Source organism: Trichomycterus rosablanca, chromosome 22, assembly GCF_030014385.1.
Source record: "Trichomycterus rosablanca isolate fTriRos1 chromosome 22, fTriRos1.hap1, whole genome shotgun sequence".
In the NCBI taxonomy this organism is placed as follows: domain Eukaryota; kingdom Metazoa; phylum Chordata; class Actinopteri; order Siluriformes; family Trichomycteridae; genus Trichomycterus; species Trichomycterus rosablanca.
The window spans coordinates 16664058-16680467 of record NC_086009.1 but is presented as its reverse complement, the minus strand read 5'-3'; positions in this window follow the sequence as shown (position 1 = coordinate 16680467).

The window sequence follows — 16410 nt, the reverse complement described above, 5'->3', positions numbered from 1 at the left end:
CTCTACACAAGAAAGCCCGCAAACAGTTTGCTGAAGACATGTCAACAAAGGACATGGATTACTGGAACCATGTCCTATGGTCTGATGAGACCAAGATTAATTTGTTTGGTTCAGATGGTCTCAAGCATGTGTGGCGGCAATCAGGTGAGGAGTACAAAGATAAGTGTGTCATGCCTACAGTCAAGCATGGTTGTGGGAATGCCATGGTCTGGGGCTGCATGAGTGCAGCAGGTGTTGGGGAGTTACATTTCATTGAGGGACACATGAACTCCAATATGTACTGTGAAATACTGAAGCAGAGCATGATCCCCTCCCTCCGGAAACTGGGTCGCAGGGCAGTGTTCCAGCATGATAATGACCCCAAACACACCTCTAAGACGACCACTGCTTTATTGAAGAGGCTGAGGGTAAAGGTGATGGACTGGCCAAGCATGTCTCCAGACCTAAACCCAATAGAACATCTTTGGGGCATCCTCAAGCGGAAGGTGGAGGAGCGCAAAGTCTCGAATATCCGCCAGCTCCGTGATGTCGTCATGGAGGAGTGGAAAAGCATTCCAGTGGCAACCTGTGAAGCTCTGGTAAACTCCATGCCCAGAAGAGTTAAGGCAGTTCTGGGAAATAATGGTGGCCACACAAAATATTGACACTTCAGGAACTTTCACTAAGGGGTGTACTCACTTTTGTTGCTGGTGGTTTAGACATTAATGGCTGTATATTGAGTTATTTTGAGGGAAGAATAAATTTACACTGTTATATAAGCTGCACACAGACTACTTTTCATTGTGTCAAAGTGTCATTTTGTCAGTGTTGTCCCATGAAAAGATATACTTAAATATCTGCAGAAATGTGAGGGGTGTACTCACTTTTGTGATACACTGTATCAAGCTCATTAGTAGGACTTTGGTCAATGGGAAACTTAAAATGAAACCATTATGAACTAAATAAGACAGAGGTGATAATGCCATGACTTAAAAATGCAAGCTGCAGCATTTTGAAACAGCCCAAACCTGTTTTAAAATGACAACATTTAAACTGACAGCCTTAAGGTGTTTGATAAGAAAACACAGAGAAAACGTGTCGCTTATACAAACACTGATGCTCTGGTTTGCTGAAATTACCCCTCGATAGTTACACCATTAAACATGTAAAAGAAACACTGTGTCAGGAGAGGACTCAGGTCTCAGGAGGGACACGAAACTGAAAAACAACGGAACAAGAAACGGGAGGGGGGGCAAAGTGCACTCAGCTGTTTCTAACTGGAATCATCTAGCTGAGTTAACAGGCTAAAGTCTGTCACAGAATGTTTTGCATGATCTGTTTAATAGACTGTGCCTCACTGAAGCGTAGGGTATTGATATGAAACTGGGCCCATCTTTATAAAGAAAAAAAGCATCCGCTCATCTGGGACGGCTTTAAATGGTAAAATACACCATTTACACCACTCAGTCAACACATATACAGGCCTGTGAGCAGCTGCTCAGCCATGTAAACCCAATCCTAACCCAAACCTAATTAAAGTTCCGTCAAACAGTTCACGTACCAGCGCTGTTTTTAGAGAAGGTTTAGAACTCCAAAAGGTAGTTTTACTCAATATGACTGAAGCCCATTTCGTGAGCTTGTTGCCGAGCTGTTGCTGCTCCTGGACATTTCACCTTACAATAACAGCACACATTGACCAGAGCAGCTCTAAAAGGGCAGTAATCTAATGAACCGCCTTGTAAACGGGTTTTAGAGGCTTACTAAACGTCAGTAGGCTCTTTAGTTTGAGTCATTCCACTGCCATTGTTTGAAACAATGGGTGTTGCTCAATAAGATTCATTTACCAGGTAGAAACAAGTTAAAAGAACTACATAGCTTGACTTATTTACATATTAAAAATGCCTTTCCTTGATTAATTTATACGGCAACGTTGCTTTTTATGGTTTTCCAGCTGTCATTGTGCAACACTAACCTCAGATGATAAATCTACCAATCCTCTGATCGGACTGACGGCAAACAAGGGATGGAGAAGAAGTGAACGCTGTCGTCAGGCATAAGCTGATTGTCTTGTATCCTCCGTGTATCATATACACGGAGTGCAACACTGTAAAGAAAACAAGCTGGGGTTTTATGTATCTGTTTAGGAGCAACATGAGAGTCCAAGTGTGGCCTCGCTTCAATCCTTGGGTGTCTTGTAAGAAGAGACCTACAACAATAAGCATGTTATTTTGACATACATAGCCTGTAGGATATTCATATGAAACTACCATATCTGTGGAGCACCTGCAGGGTCCGAATAGGCTGAAAATGTGTATCACGCTACCCACAAGACCTGCACAGAGGAATGAGCCTGGCAGAGAAATCTGGGAATGTTAAATATTGGCTAAACTCACACATATATGCAAACAGATCATGCACACATGATATTTAGCAGGGTGCCAGGATCAATTTTAAAACCTGTGACCTGTGGGTACCTTATCATATTCAGATTCAGATATACTGCTAGTCTAAAAATGAGATCTAAACATCTGACGTCTATTGTTTTATAAAGGTCTACAGTACATCATTGTTAAACATTGAAGTTTTCTGTTGTTTCAGCAAATAAAAGGCTTTGAGAGAAAAAAAAAGACTTGATGTTGGTGAGGGATTGGCTGCTATGACACAAGGAAAAGCAGGTACTAACCTGTTTTATGGACCTTTCTTGATGTTATATATATATATATAAACACAAAGCTATTGTATTGTATTGTAGTTTTGTTCAGCGATAAAAGATGTGCCATTGTTGGCAGGTTGGTGAGGTATTAACAAGATAAAGCATTTTGGGTGTGCAGCTCTATGAAAATAATCAACTCCTGGGTGGTAACAGTACCTCTGCTTCATGTCAGGCCAGCATCACACCCTGTCTTCTCATTGTAAACCTACATCTTTATTTTTGAGGATTTACCAGATTGTAATCTCTCAGATCCTAATGGGACTCTTTACATTAGTTTAACCAACAGATTAAAGATTCAGACATTAAAACTGATCTCATTTTAGGGCAAATATAGTACATTTGTGTGCAACAAGGTATCTCAGAGATCAAAATTTCCCCCATTTTATGAAAATTCCTAAACATTTATCAATGAACATATAGTACATTTACAGCATACGCTTTCATCCAAAGCGACTTACAGTACTGTGACAGTATACAGTCTAAGCAATTGAGGGTTAAGGGCCTTGCTCAAGGGCCCAACAGCAGCAACCTGGCAGTGGTGGGGCTTGAACCAGCAACCTTCTGATTACTAATCCAGTACCTTAACCACTAGGCCACAACTGCCCTATAGTATGTAGTACTCACTTACTCACTTAAAAATAGTCACTCTAACCAGGAGAAAATGTACCACTTTTATATGATTTACTAAAAACTACCTTATAAAATCTAATGTAAAACTTTTCCAATATTTTCTATGTATTTATTATTATTAATGTTGTTGCTGTTGTTACTATTGCTATTGTCGTTATTATTATTATTTTATTGCTGTTGTTCTTGCATTATTATTATTATTACTATTATTATTATTATTATTATTATTATTATTTTGTTCTTGTTATTTATTATTATTATTATTATTATTATTTTGTGGTTGCTATTATTTATTATTATTATTATTATTATTATTATTTTATGGTTGTTATTATTGCTGTAATTATTATTATTATTATTATTAATATTATTATTATTATTATTATTTTGTTGTTCTTGTTATTTATTATTATTACTATTTTGTGGTTGTTATTATTGCTGTAATTATTATTATTATTATTATTATTATTTTGTTGTTATTGCTGTTGTTTATTTGTTATTATTAGTTTTATTGTTGTTGCTTATTTGTTATTATTATTTGTTATTGTTATTATTATCAATAAAAAAAATCTATTAACACTCTGAACTATTTTTTTAATGTAAGTAAAATGAATAGTTTCATTTCCTGAATTATTTACCTCGTGTTCTACACTAACAACAATTCTGCAATGTAACAATTTATTTTTACGTGTCCGCGTGGGTTTCCTCCGGGTGCTCCGGTTTCCTCCCACAGTCCAAAGACATGCAAGTGAGGTGAACTGGAGACACTAAATTGTCCATGACTGTGTTCAATATAACCTTGTGTGAACTGATTAACCTTGTGTAATGAGTAACTACCGTTCCTGTAATGAATGTAACCAAAGTGTAAAACATGACGTTAAAATCCTAATAAACAAACAAACACAGCTTGTTATTATGTAAAAGCTACAGTGCTTGTAAATAATACACAAGCTGAACAAGCATCATAAATCCAGCTGGTACAAAACAAAAGCCATCATCGTATACAAACCTCAATTTTTACAACCTGACAAGTAACCACAATGTGAGCACAGCAATAAAACAGACCTGGTATATGTCTCAAACTCTGTGCTGAGGTTGTTCATTTGGATTTGTTTGTATTACTTCATCCTCTATAATTAGTTTTAAATGAAGGGGTTCAGGATTTACTGAGGTCTACACTCTTCTACTTATGAATTCCTTTTCTTCAGGCCACAACAGTGAACAAAAGCTGGACTGCACACATGATTTAATGTATTATAATAATAGTTCAGATACGTAATGACGTGTGAGTCACAGGCTACAAGTGTCCCGTGAGTCGAAGGTTAAGAATCTCTGATCTGACGCATTTCAGTGTAACAGTGAGATCTACACGTTGCTGTTGCTGTTTTTCGAGCTATTTTAGCTTATGAAAACGCACACAAATGAATAGATTTTATAATGTATTTTCTTAATTCTGGTACTAAAAGTGTTCTGCATTTAGAATTGTGTGATGAACGGTGTACCTGTACATAAGTGTAAATACTTGTTACATTTCAACAAGAAGTTTTCCTACATTTCACTACATTTGTGTAACTCTAGAATTAAATTGGTCGGGTGTTTTTGTTTTCTTTACAATTTACATTGTCCTTTTCAGAGCAAACTAGATAAAGGATGCAAAAGCACATCATAAACATATCAAACTAATCCAAAGCAGTTACTGTTCAATCCATATTTTAAAAAAACTATAGAATAAAGGAACATATTTGTTTTAAGTGCTCATTCGACTGTTTCGTTTCATTCTGCCACTTAAGTAAAGAACAACTACTTTAACAGATGAGTACTTGTACTTTGAGTTAGGAATTTCTGAACCTCTCCCTCCTCTGACTTCGACACTTAAAGCCCGCTCATGTTTGCCAACGCGAACAGTTTCAACGGAAAACGACAGTCCAGCTACACGGCCTCGTGTTTGCACCTTATCAGGGAACAGACTCTTCATCCACGAGTACACAAGTTCACCTTACATCCCCCAGCTTCTGGCCACATTCCAGATGCTAGAGCAGACAGGTCAAAGGACAGGGGGGAAACACAGGGGGGAAAAGAGGAAGATGAACACAAAGAGCAAGTAAGTGAACAAGGGAAGGCTGTGGCCGTACAGAACAGCGAGGTCTGGCTTGTTCTTGATCCGTGAATGTTGAAGGTCAGGAGCAGTGGGCACTCCCGCCTCTTTGTTGCCGCGGCCCGAGAGGAGACAAAGACGCTTTTTGCAGTCACACCACTCGCAGAGAGAGAGAGAAAGAGAGAGAGTGTGTGAGAGAGAACTACAAACTACATTAGAGAGCAGACGGAGGGCACATGCAGGCATGACATGCCTGTCAGGACAGCGCTAGCTTTGAGCTTCAGAGGTGGACTCTGCACGGACTGCAGGAGACGGACATAAAAGAGTCAAAATTCACACGCAGATCACGTTTACACACAACACGGTCATACAAGCAAACCAGGCACCCTGGGACACAGACAGCTGCACAGATTTACGGCAGTTTTTGGACATTTTCACTGTACATTTATAAAGCATTTTATTAGGTACACCAAACTGGTATGTACATTCATGGATTATTTTATAACCTACACTTACCATACAGATTACCCTTGTGGGCGTATAATTACTGTTGAATAGGACTGCAGATTTTATCACCTCACCTGTACACTATTCATCAACTGAAAGGGACCCCCATCGGACCCCCACTGAGCAGAGGTTAGTGTATCGGGTGCACAAGTGTTGTTGGGATTTTTAAACACCTCAGAGTCAATGCTCGGGAAGAACAGTGCTCCATCCAAAATCAGAAAAAAAATGCAAAAATCAGAAACTGTCCAATGATAAAATAGTAAATGAAGATTACCACATGTTGTAAATGAATAAAGGACAACAGGTGTGGTCTCTGGGGTTGTGTTCCTAATAAAGTGGCTAGTAAATGTAAGTCCTCTTCATATAATTTTGTGTCACTTTTAAAGAAAAAGTAAGTTAAATAATTGTGTCTTTTTAAGGACATAAAAATTGTTTTGGTTAATTATCTCAAAAAGGAAATGTAGAAGGAGTCAAACTTTTCTTTAAAAGTACATTTATCAGGAAAAAAAACCTTTAAAGAAATACAACAGAAGGCTTAAAAGTGCTAAAGCAGTCATTCATGACTTCTTCTTTCACTGAATATAACATATTTTGACACAAAGACAAAGTTCCCTTTTTAAACAGTGTTTAAGGTTCTGGGCTGGTAACTGGAAGGTCACTGGTTCAAGCCCTACCTACCAGATTGCCATTGTGGGCCCTTGAGCAAGGCACTTAACCCTTAATTGCTTGCATTGTATTCGGTCACAATTGTCAAAAGTTGCTTTCCAATAAAATGTTGGGCAATATTTTTGAGGGTGGGCGCTATTCCAGTATTCCAGGCTTAGAATCTGTGCTATCATACAGCCCATGATTGCCTATGAGGTAGGCTTGTATTGGGGGAGATGGTTTGTCCTGTCTAGGGTGTCTTACTAGGGTGTGTTACTGCACTGCGTCCAGTGATTTCGGAGACAACAAACCCATCACGTCCCTGACCAGACCAGGATAAATTGGTATTGATAAAAGGGTGAAGGGAAACTTTACAAAACACTATATGCAAGAGTGCCAATATGTTTTGTTTCATTGAAACAAATATATTTCAATTAAAGATTAGAATCATCTCACATTTCCAGTGCAAGTGAGCTAATTACCTACTAGAACATTCTTTCAATGCATTTTTTACCCATCTACCTCGCAGACACTGTAATTTCTGAAAGTGAGGGACTGCATTTGTGTTCTCCTCTGATTTAGGGACAGTGGTCCCCAACTGACAGGTACCGGTCTCTGGGTCATTTTTTATGGGCAGCACAGAAAGAATAAATAATTAGAGATCGCTACAAGCAGCCCCTGCTGGTCAGTGAAATTATATCTTATATGCAACCGGTCCGTGCTGCAAAAACCACTGGTCTAGTCGGTAGAGCTTTGGGCCATCAGTCAGAAGATTGTCAGTTCAAATCCACGCTCTGTACTGTACTGTTGGGCCCTTAACCCTGTCTGCTCCAGGGGTGCTGTACAATGGCTGATCCTGCTCTCTAAACCCAGCTTCCAAACAAGCTGGAATATGTGAACAAAAGAATTTCATTGTACTGTACATGTGTATATGTATATATGACAAATAAGGGCATTCTTCCTCTTCTTCTTTAGTCTGAATGTCACTCTGTCTAGATAAAACCCAGAGATGATTGTAATGGCACTTGTGAAATGATGACGTACACATCTGGTAAACAAGCTGAAACAGACAGCAAAAAATCCATACACAAACCAACTGACACACTCACACAGATACATACACACACTACAGTTGCCAGGCGTGCCAGGCAGCCATCACCCGCAACGAATGCCTCATGTTGGTGCAATTATTTCAGTTTCCCACTGCAGCGTTCAGGCTGCCGAGAGGGACAGAAAAACACTCAGTGACGCACACTTGAACCCTCTTAAGATTTCTGCTCTAATCCTGTTTGTGAGGAGCATGACTAAATGTACTTGCTGTTCAACCATACATTAATAAATACCACAGTGCATACATGTTGTACATGCACACACACACATATTTAGAGCAGAGCAAAGCAGTGATAAGCACCCTAAAATCTTATCAGTCACATTTTGAAATTTTTGTACACATTCCTGTTCAGGAACGTGTGAGAAGCCTTGACATTCCACACCATTAGCATTGCCAGCATGCACCTCTTCAGGGTCAGCCCCAAAAAAATAAAGCGGGGGTTTTTATGGAAGGAGAAGCGTAGCTAGTAAGACAATTATTTGGATGAGGTTAAGAGCGGAGACCGGGAGTTAGAGAGAACGACGACTGGTGAAAGACGTCCTGGTTTTTCTACTGAAAGGATTCCCTGTGAGCATCTTTAATGACTGCGGAAACCCCCCGCTGCGAGAGCTGGCACTGCCGTGTGTAAGCCCCGTCACCACGTCACAGCATCACCGCTGACACACATTCACTCACACCCACACCCACCAACGCCCAACTGACAAACATTACCCACTCACACACAAATAATTCAGTCCAAACCCACATCTACTCTCATCAGTGGGCTTTTTTATTCGGAAGGTGAATGTCTGAAGCGCTGGAACCAACCCCAAGCCGAGGGTTAATGAATCATAGAGTAAACACGCTCTTCTCAGTCAGGCCTGGTTTGCTTTATGACCACAGTGTATTTAAAATCTTTACCTAGAAAATGCTGTTAAGCTTCGAATAGTTTAATAACATTTCAAGGAAATTCCCAATGACATGAATGACACAATGACACAAGGGTGTGAATTTACAGTCCAATATCTTTAAATATAATATAATTACATAACATATAAAACTCCAGGAGCGCTGCTGTGTCTTATCCACTCATACCAGCACAACACACACCACCATGTCCGTGTCAGTGCAGTGCTGAGAATGATCCACCACCCAAATAATACCTGCTCTGTAGTGGTCCCAGGAGAGTCCTGACCATTGAAGAACAGCATGAAAGGGGGCTAACAAAGCATGCAGAGAAACAGATGGACTACAGTCAGTAATTGTAGAACTACAAAGTGCTTCGATATGGTAAGTGGAGCTGATAAAATGGACAGTGAGTGTAGAAACAAGGAGGTGGTTTTAACGTTATGACTGATCAGTGTATACTATTAAACTCCTAAACTCACTCACTCACACCAATGAGGAACACCCTAGAGCCAATCCATTATGAGCCAATTCAAGGACAAGATGGCGAGTGTCAAATACGGAGCAAAAGTGGAGGTTCACTTCTTAACAGCACAACAACCCTAAGCAGAGTGTATTAGCTTAATTGGTGTGGTCCAAAATCAAGAAGCTTGAAGAAGCCCAGACATCAATGCAATCGAGAATCTGTGGCAGGATGTAAAGTTTGCTGTTCACCGATGGCCTTAATCCAATCCAAAAAACAGTAAAACAGTCATTTAGTCATTTTTCCAGAAAGAATTGGGGAAAATGGGAGGATTCAGATGTGCAAAGCTAGTAGAAACAGGTCCTTAAAGACCAGCGCTTATAACTGCAGCCAAAGGCTCCTGACCATAAGCTTTCTTATGGTTGTAAGCTTTCTGATTCAGCTGATTAAGGGTTTAATTATTTACCCAAGATCTGGATGAGGTGTGTTAGGAGCAAGGAAGGTTTAAACTCCGCAGGAGAGGGGGCCTCTAAAACCCTAAAAACCCTGTTCTATAACATATTATATTAAATAAAACAGACATAATGTAACAAAGGACTTAATTCACTACTATTATGCCAACTTTTCCAATGCATGGTGCCCTATTTGGCTCTCAGAGTCTTATGGAAAATGCCAGCATGGTCTCACCTAAAGTGAACTGCACTTACAGTACTTTCAAGGATGGATACATGGATAATTCGGGTTTTAAATGGGTACTGGATTGCACTATAGGGTACTGTATTCTGTACGGAACATTTTTTTAATCATCGATCCATATACTGATCAGTAGTTTGGTTTAAATTGCAGAAGAAATATTGCGCAATTACGGCGCAATACATTATGTGCTGCTAAGTCTAATAATTACCATCTAATCAAATAACAGCCAACTAATTAAGTGGAAGAGAAATGGGGGAAGTGAATCCTTGTCATTGTGCCCAATATGTCTGGTCCTTATGTTGTTTTTTTTAATCAATCTTTTGTTATTAAAGGCAGCGGGCTGCTATAACGTCAATACGACATCCATCATTTTCATAAGCCAGCATTTCATTCTGAACCCACGTCATGACAGCTACGCTAAGAGCATCAAATAATCGACGCAGACTCGGAATCGGCAGACTGGCAGGCGCCACGAGATCTTTTCTCTTTCCCTCACTGCACGATTCGGTAACTGCACGAGTGTTTACTCGCTGTCGGACCTGACGTGAGACTTGGCCAGGGACTTACACAACCAATTCCCTGGTAACCATTGCCAAGGAAATGGCCTGCTGGTAGTAGCGAGGCGAGACCGCTGGGAAATTTCTCAAGCTTAGAGGCTTCATTAGCTCACTCACTCGTGCCGCTTCCTCTCGGCTTATTGAAATTCAGACATTCCCAGAAATTTGCATTCCACGAGCCACTCTTAAATCAGTCCAGTGATGTATTTTTAATTAAATGTACAGCAGCCCATGATAAGTCTAGATGAGCTGTTCTGCGAGCTAATTACTCTCTTAAATAGAACCTACATTCTCTAAAAGCCGTGTAAAGCAGGTGGATTCATTACTGCAGGTTTAATTAAAATATAATTTAACTAATATAATATTCTATTTAAGTTCAGTGTAATTATTCAGTAGATACCCACAATGTACAATATAGCAACGGCTTTAGATCTTTAGACCCAACTCTTGCTATTTTATTAACATGGTGAGCCTTATTAATTGGTATATATAAATGTGTCCATTAAATATATATAATAAAATGTGCAAAACTTATATAACATTTTAAATTGTATGGATTATTTTCCACCCAACTTGTAATTTATTTCCAGTGTGTTAAAGTAACTTGTTTAACAACTTTGAACAATGATGTTGGACCACAATATTCAATACAGTGTCTATCAAAAATGAACACTTCATATCCAGTTCATATATTTTTTTCCTTCCTGGCTGCTCCCTTATTTAGGAGGTCCGATTACCTGACTTGGCACAGTTTGTGCGCCGGGTGCCCTGTCTATTTCTATCCGGGGTTGGGACTGGCACTGGGAGCGCACTAACAAGTGCAACTCCCAACACCCCCATTTAGACAGTAGCCAATCATGTCCATGCAGACGCCTGTCTGGCTGATAGCACCTCTGAGATATAAATCATTGATGAACAGATCTCAGCAGTAGTGGACTAGCGTACTTTACTGCTGCACCATCTGAGCGTCTGTGTGGTTCATATGTACCGTATGTGCATATATACATACACAGTGATTTAAAAAAGTAAACTCTTTGTCTCTGTCTTTTCTAATGCAGATTTAAACATACAGTATGCAGTGCATTATTTTATTTAATTTTAATATGCATATAACCTTATACATTCCTGTAATTAAACTGGCTTGGCTGGATTTTAAATACTTTTCTACTCATCTTAAACTCTAGAAGTCTTACCTCAAAACAGGTTTTGCTCTAGGACTCCACTGAAACACAGTAACAGCCAATTTGTTCAACCTAAAGAAGTAAATCAATGACAACAGTGGATAGGAAAAGCAGTAGGTAACAACAGTAGTAAATTAACTCATGAATGGCTTGACATTTGCCAGACATAATCTAACCAGTAAGTCATTCTAGATTAAAACAACTACAAGACTGCAGATTTACGTAGCCTTAGCAAACATCAGTGTCATGACTCTACAGTACCAAAGAACAGCAAAGAGGAAAGACGGCAGTGATCATCAGATGTTTGCAGTAAAAGCATCTGGGTGAATGTCAAGTTTTCTGACAACAATGGTCCCATTACATCTGGTAAAGTACACATACAGCATTTCACAGTAAGAGCAGTAAATCACGCCCATCAACGGACAATAAAAGGAAAAAAATACAATACTGTACTGTTGCTACTCTGTGCTCTTGGTGTGATATTTGCAAGACACTGTAAATACACTGCAATGTGCAATCCTGCAAAAGTAATGCAGAAATAATCTATAATTAACATACATAATTGTCAGACAGCTCTGAAAATGTGTGGCAGAATTTATCAGAATTTATCTGCAATGTGAGAGAACGGAACATCTTGGTTTGAGCTGTATGGAGCCCCAGGGTTTGGAAATCTTGCAATAATTGACAGAACAATTAATTTAAAATTTAATTAAGCAATTTTCCCGGAGAATACCAGATTACTGATCCATCGCTTAATGTTTGATAGTTGTTGATAGTCTGAGTGCTATTCGTTAAGACTGAGTGGCTCTTTTATTAAGAATCAGATAAACATCAGACCAGATTTGAGAAGTAATTAATACACACGCGAGTAATGCCACAGCCGGCTGAGTGAAAATGAATCCAGGACTGAGTTTGTCTGTAATGGCTGCAGAAACAAAGCTAACTTTACGTTTTCAGGCCACAATCCAAGCCTGCAATACTGAGAATAATCCGTAATAAAGGGCGTCTTTCAGAGAGACGTTTGCCGTTCCAGAACGCCTGATCTCACACAGCTGCTGGCCGGGACAGCCGGAGCGACTCGTTCTGACTCCGGGCCAAATGAACACGGCCAGCTCTGATTTAATGAAGTGACATCAAATCCTCATCTGGCTTCAGATCACTCTGGGCCATCTGGGCAACTCTGGGTTTACAGTAAAGCTGGTCTCAGGATGAAGTAAGCGACAGGAGCCAAAATAATCAATCATGGTTTAAATAAGTTTATATACTACATGGCCAAAAGCATTTGGACACCTGACCATGATCCCATTTAAAAAACAAATGGTATTAAAATACAGTGAGGTGTGTGATCTTTTTAGGTATAACAACAGCCACTCTTCTGACAAGACTTTGAATTACTGTATATCTGTAGGAACTTGTGCCCATTCAGTCAAAAAAAGGATTTGTATGGCTTGGCATTGATCTTACGGTTCATTCCAGAGCTGTTCAGTGGGGCTGAGGTCAGTGCTCTTTAAACCAAGCTTTTCTTCATGTCTTTTTAGATGCACATCCTTTCCTTTACATAATTGATTTATTACACCTGTTTACAATAGTTGTGGCTAAAAATGTGTACAAATTCAATAATTAGAAGGGACATCCCAATACTTCCATCCACATAGTGTATCATGGCATATTAATTTGCAGGAAATTACTGCTCCTTACTATAATAAGGTTCTTGTGACATAATCTCTTGTTTATACAGACTCACTCACTCACTGTCTTAACTGCTTATCCAATCAGTGTCACGGTCGGGGGGATTGGACACACAGTAACACCCTGGATGGGGCGCCTGTCCATCACAGGGCAGACACACACATGCATACACACACCCATTCATCTATAGGGCAATTCAGTGTCTCCAATTAAACTTTACTGCATGTTTTTGGACTGTGGGGGGAAACCGGAGCTCCCGGAGGAAACCCACGCAGACACGGGGAGAACATGCAAACTCCACACAGAAAGGGGATCGAACCCAGGACCTTCTTGCTGTGAGGCGACAGTGCTACCCACTGAACCGTGTCGCCCTTTATACAGACTCATTTTGTTATTCTTCACTGGTCCGCAAGTTGACTACTTTCTTTACTTATTATTTTCACACGTATGTATGATTCAATACATTGACAAATAAAAATCTACACTTTTTATCTGTTCTTTCTAGTATGCTCTCAGTTTACCCTAAGAGTCGATTCTTTATTCAACTCCAAAGCCTCAGGGAAGTTTTTTTGTACAGAACTGTATTATACAGAATTGTGATTTGGTAATTATAAGCTTATAAGTGATTTTACACTGACTCATTCAATCACTGTGTCGTAATATTATGATGTCATTAAAATCAACACGCACTGTTGGGTAATTAGCAGTCTGTCCACCCGAGCGGCCTCTGCGAGCAATGCTTCAGGAATGAGTGCCACCTTGGAAACATGTGGTATCTGTTGAGCCTATTTGAGACATAATCACCATGTGGGATTGGAACACACATTATTATGTGGGAAGTGTCTAGTGTGGTAATGAAATTTTTTTTTTTGTGTCATTTATGCAAATGCCAGTCTTGGGCAAGATTCGGGCAAATGTCACCGCAATCCATGAAATGTACAGCAAATGACCCACGTCATCAAAACCCGTGTGGGTTATGAGAGGATTAGCATTTTTTGTAGTAGGTTACTTCAAGGCTGCAATGATTAATCATGTAGTACTAGTATCTGACTAAGTACTCTTCAAAACGATTGTGTGGTTTGTGGAGTTTATTGAATACATGATGTAAAAATGGACCAAATTGGGTCATTGAATGTGTGGCAATTATTTTACATATTTACAATAAAACTGAATTTGCTTTGTTGTTAAAATCACAGCATTTAGTTTGAAGAGTTCTGAAAGTCTTGCATAAATCCAATGACCAACCCAATAAAAATGAAACAGTGGGCACCCAGGTGGTGCAGCGGTATATCCTGCTAAGGCACCAGCACTAGGATTCTGAACTTCCCAAGTTTGAATCTCAGCTCTGCTACTGGTTGGCTAGGCACCCCACCTTAAAATTGACCACTTAGGCCTGCTGGGTGGGAAAAGACCACACTAAAAAAGACCCTGTACAAAAGTGGAGGATCACAGAGATCAGTGTGTGACTCTCCATGTGCAAAACCGGCCTCCACTGAAGTATGGGAGAATAATATGGGCTCAGTAAACCCGAATCTGTTCCACTGCTGTCCATCGTTCAGAATGGTCAGTGTAAAATAAATGTAACTTTTAGATTTTGAGTTTTGATTGGCCATGCTGGTGTGGTCTCAGTGATTGTTGAATGAGAATCATAGATAAATGACTGATGTGAAAATAAAATAACATTTATTTAGGGGTTTTCCAACATTTTGGACTGCACTTGGTCCAGTTAAGTGTGAATACATCCCCAGACAAAAGAGTGACATCCTATTTAGTTTAGAATACAAACATGTATTCTCTTGAATAGGTCTGGCTCAGCAGGTCTACTATTTGTACTATTTGGCAAAGAAAAACCAAAGTCAGGCACTTGCGATTACCAATGCGAAGCATTAAGAAAACATAAGATATAACGGAGCAACGGCAGCGAGAAAAGACGTGTTAATGAGAAAGGAACAGCGTACGCCAGAGCCGAGCGCCTACAGCCTGACAGCGCGGGATCCATTAGCGGCTCAGCGGTGAGGCTCGTCCAGCCCTGCTGACACACCGCACGGGCTGGCAAAACGGTCCGGCCTTATTAGCACCTAGGTCTGCTCCAGGTGGGCCGTCTGGCCCCCGTAATTGATAATTAGAGCCAACAGCACAGCGGGCAGTGCAATCGTGCCAGCAGGGGGTTCGCACGGCCCCTGTGCTGCCACTCAAAGAAAGGAAGGAGGAAGACTGACAGAGAAAGAGCAGAAGAGAAATTTCATTTAAATCTAAGTGCAAAGGTTCAGTGAACACCTACTGTTTTCTGACAATGTTCGTTTTTGAGATCTGAACCTGTTTTCTTTGACAGATCTTGCAATAAAACCACAAATTGAACCAGCATGTGGAAACTCAGGTGATCATGCTACAACCCTCCAACAAAAAGAAATAAATAACAATAAATAACCATCTACTCTCCACTAAAAACACCCACAATAATGCAGCCGAACAATAAAACACAAGAAAACAATCCCAATTATCTATATTTCAGCAGATAAAAGGAGCAATATGCATATGGATACGGGCATCTGAAGTGGCTTGTTGTTCACGCATCTGTTTGATCATGCATCAATATTCTCTGCTTCACTAGAAAGCTATAAGCTGTGATACAACAGACCGATCAGGCATCACATTAGGAACCCTTGTGACCCCTGGGCTGCTACAATAATCATAGCTGGTGAGGTTTGCTCTGAAGCTCAGGAGGCCACAGATCTGACAGTTTGATGTGAAGGCAAATTTCTAAAATTGGGTCAATTTCAGACAAAAAAAAAAATGTAAAAAAAAAAAAAATACATAAAATAATTAAATGAAATGTTATTCAGAATTGTATGTTAACTATTTGAAAAAGAGCTGAGCTTAGTGTGTTATACTGTACATCATATTATTCATAGAAAATAATAATAATTTGTGGCATGTCAGATTTGTTTCATTTGTTTTTATAATAATAATAATTAAATGAAATGTTACTGAATATTTTGTTAACAAAAAGAGCTGAGCTTAGTGTGTTATGTATAAACACTCATTATTTATATAAAAAATAATAATATTATAATAATACATTGTGGCATGACAGATTTGTTTTAGTTGTTTTTATATTTACTATCTTCTTATTATATATTTTTTAATAATTATAATAATATAATTAAAAGTACAACCCTGATTCTTGTAGAAAATGACCACACTGCATAAAATGAAAAAATATATAATAATAAATAAATGAAATGTTAACAGTTTGAAA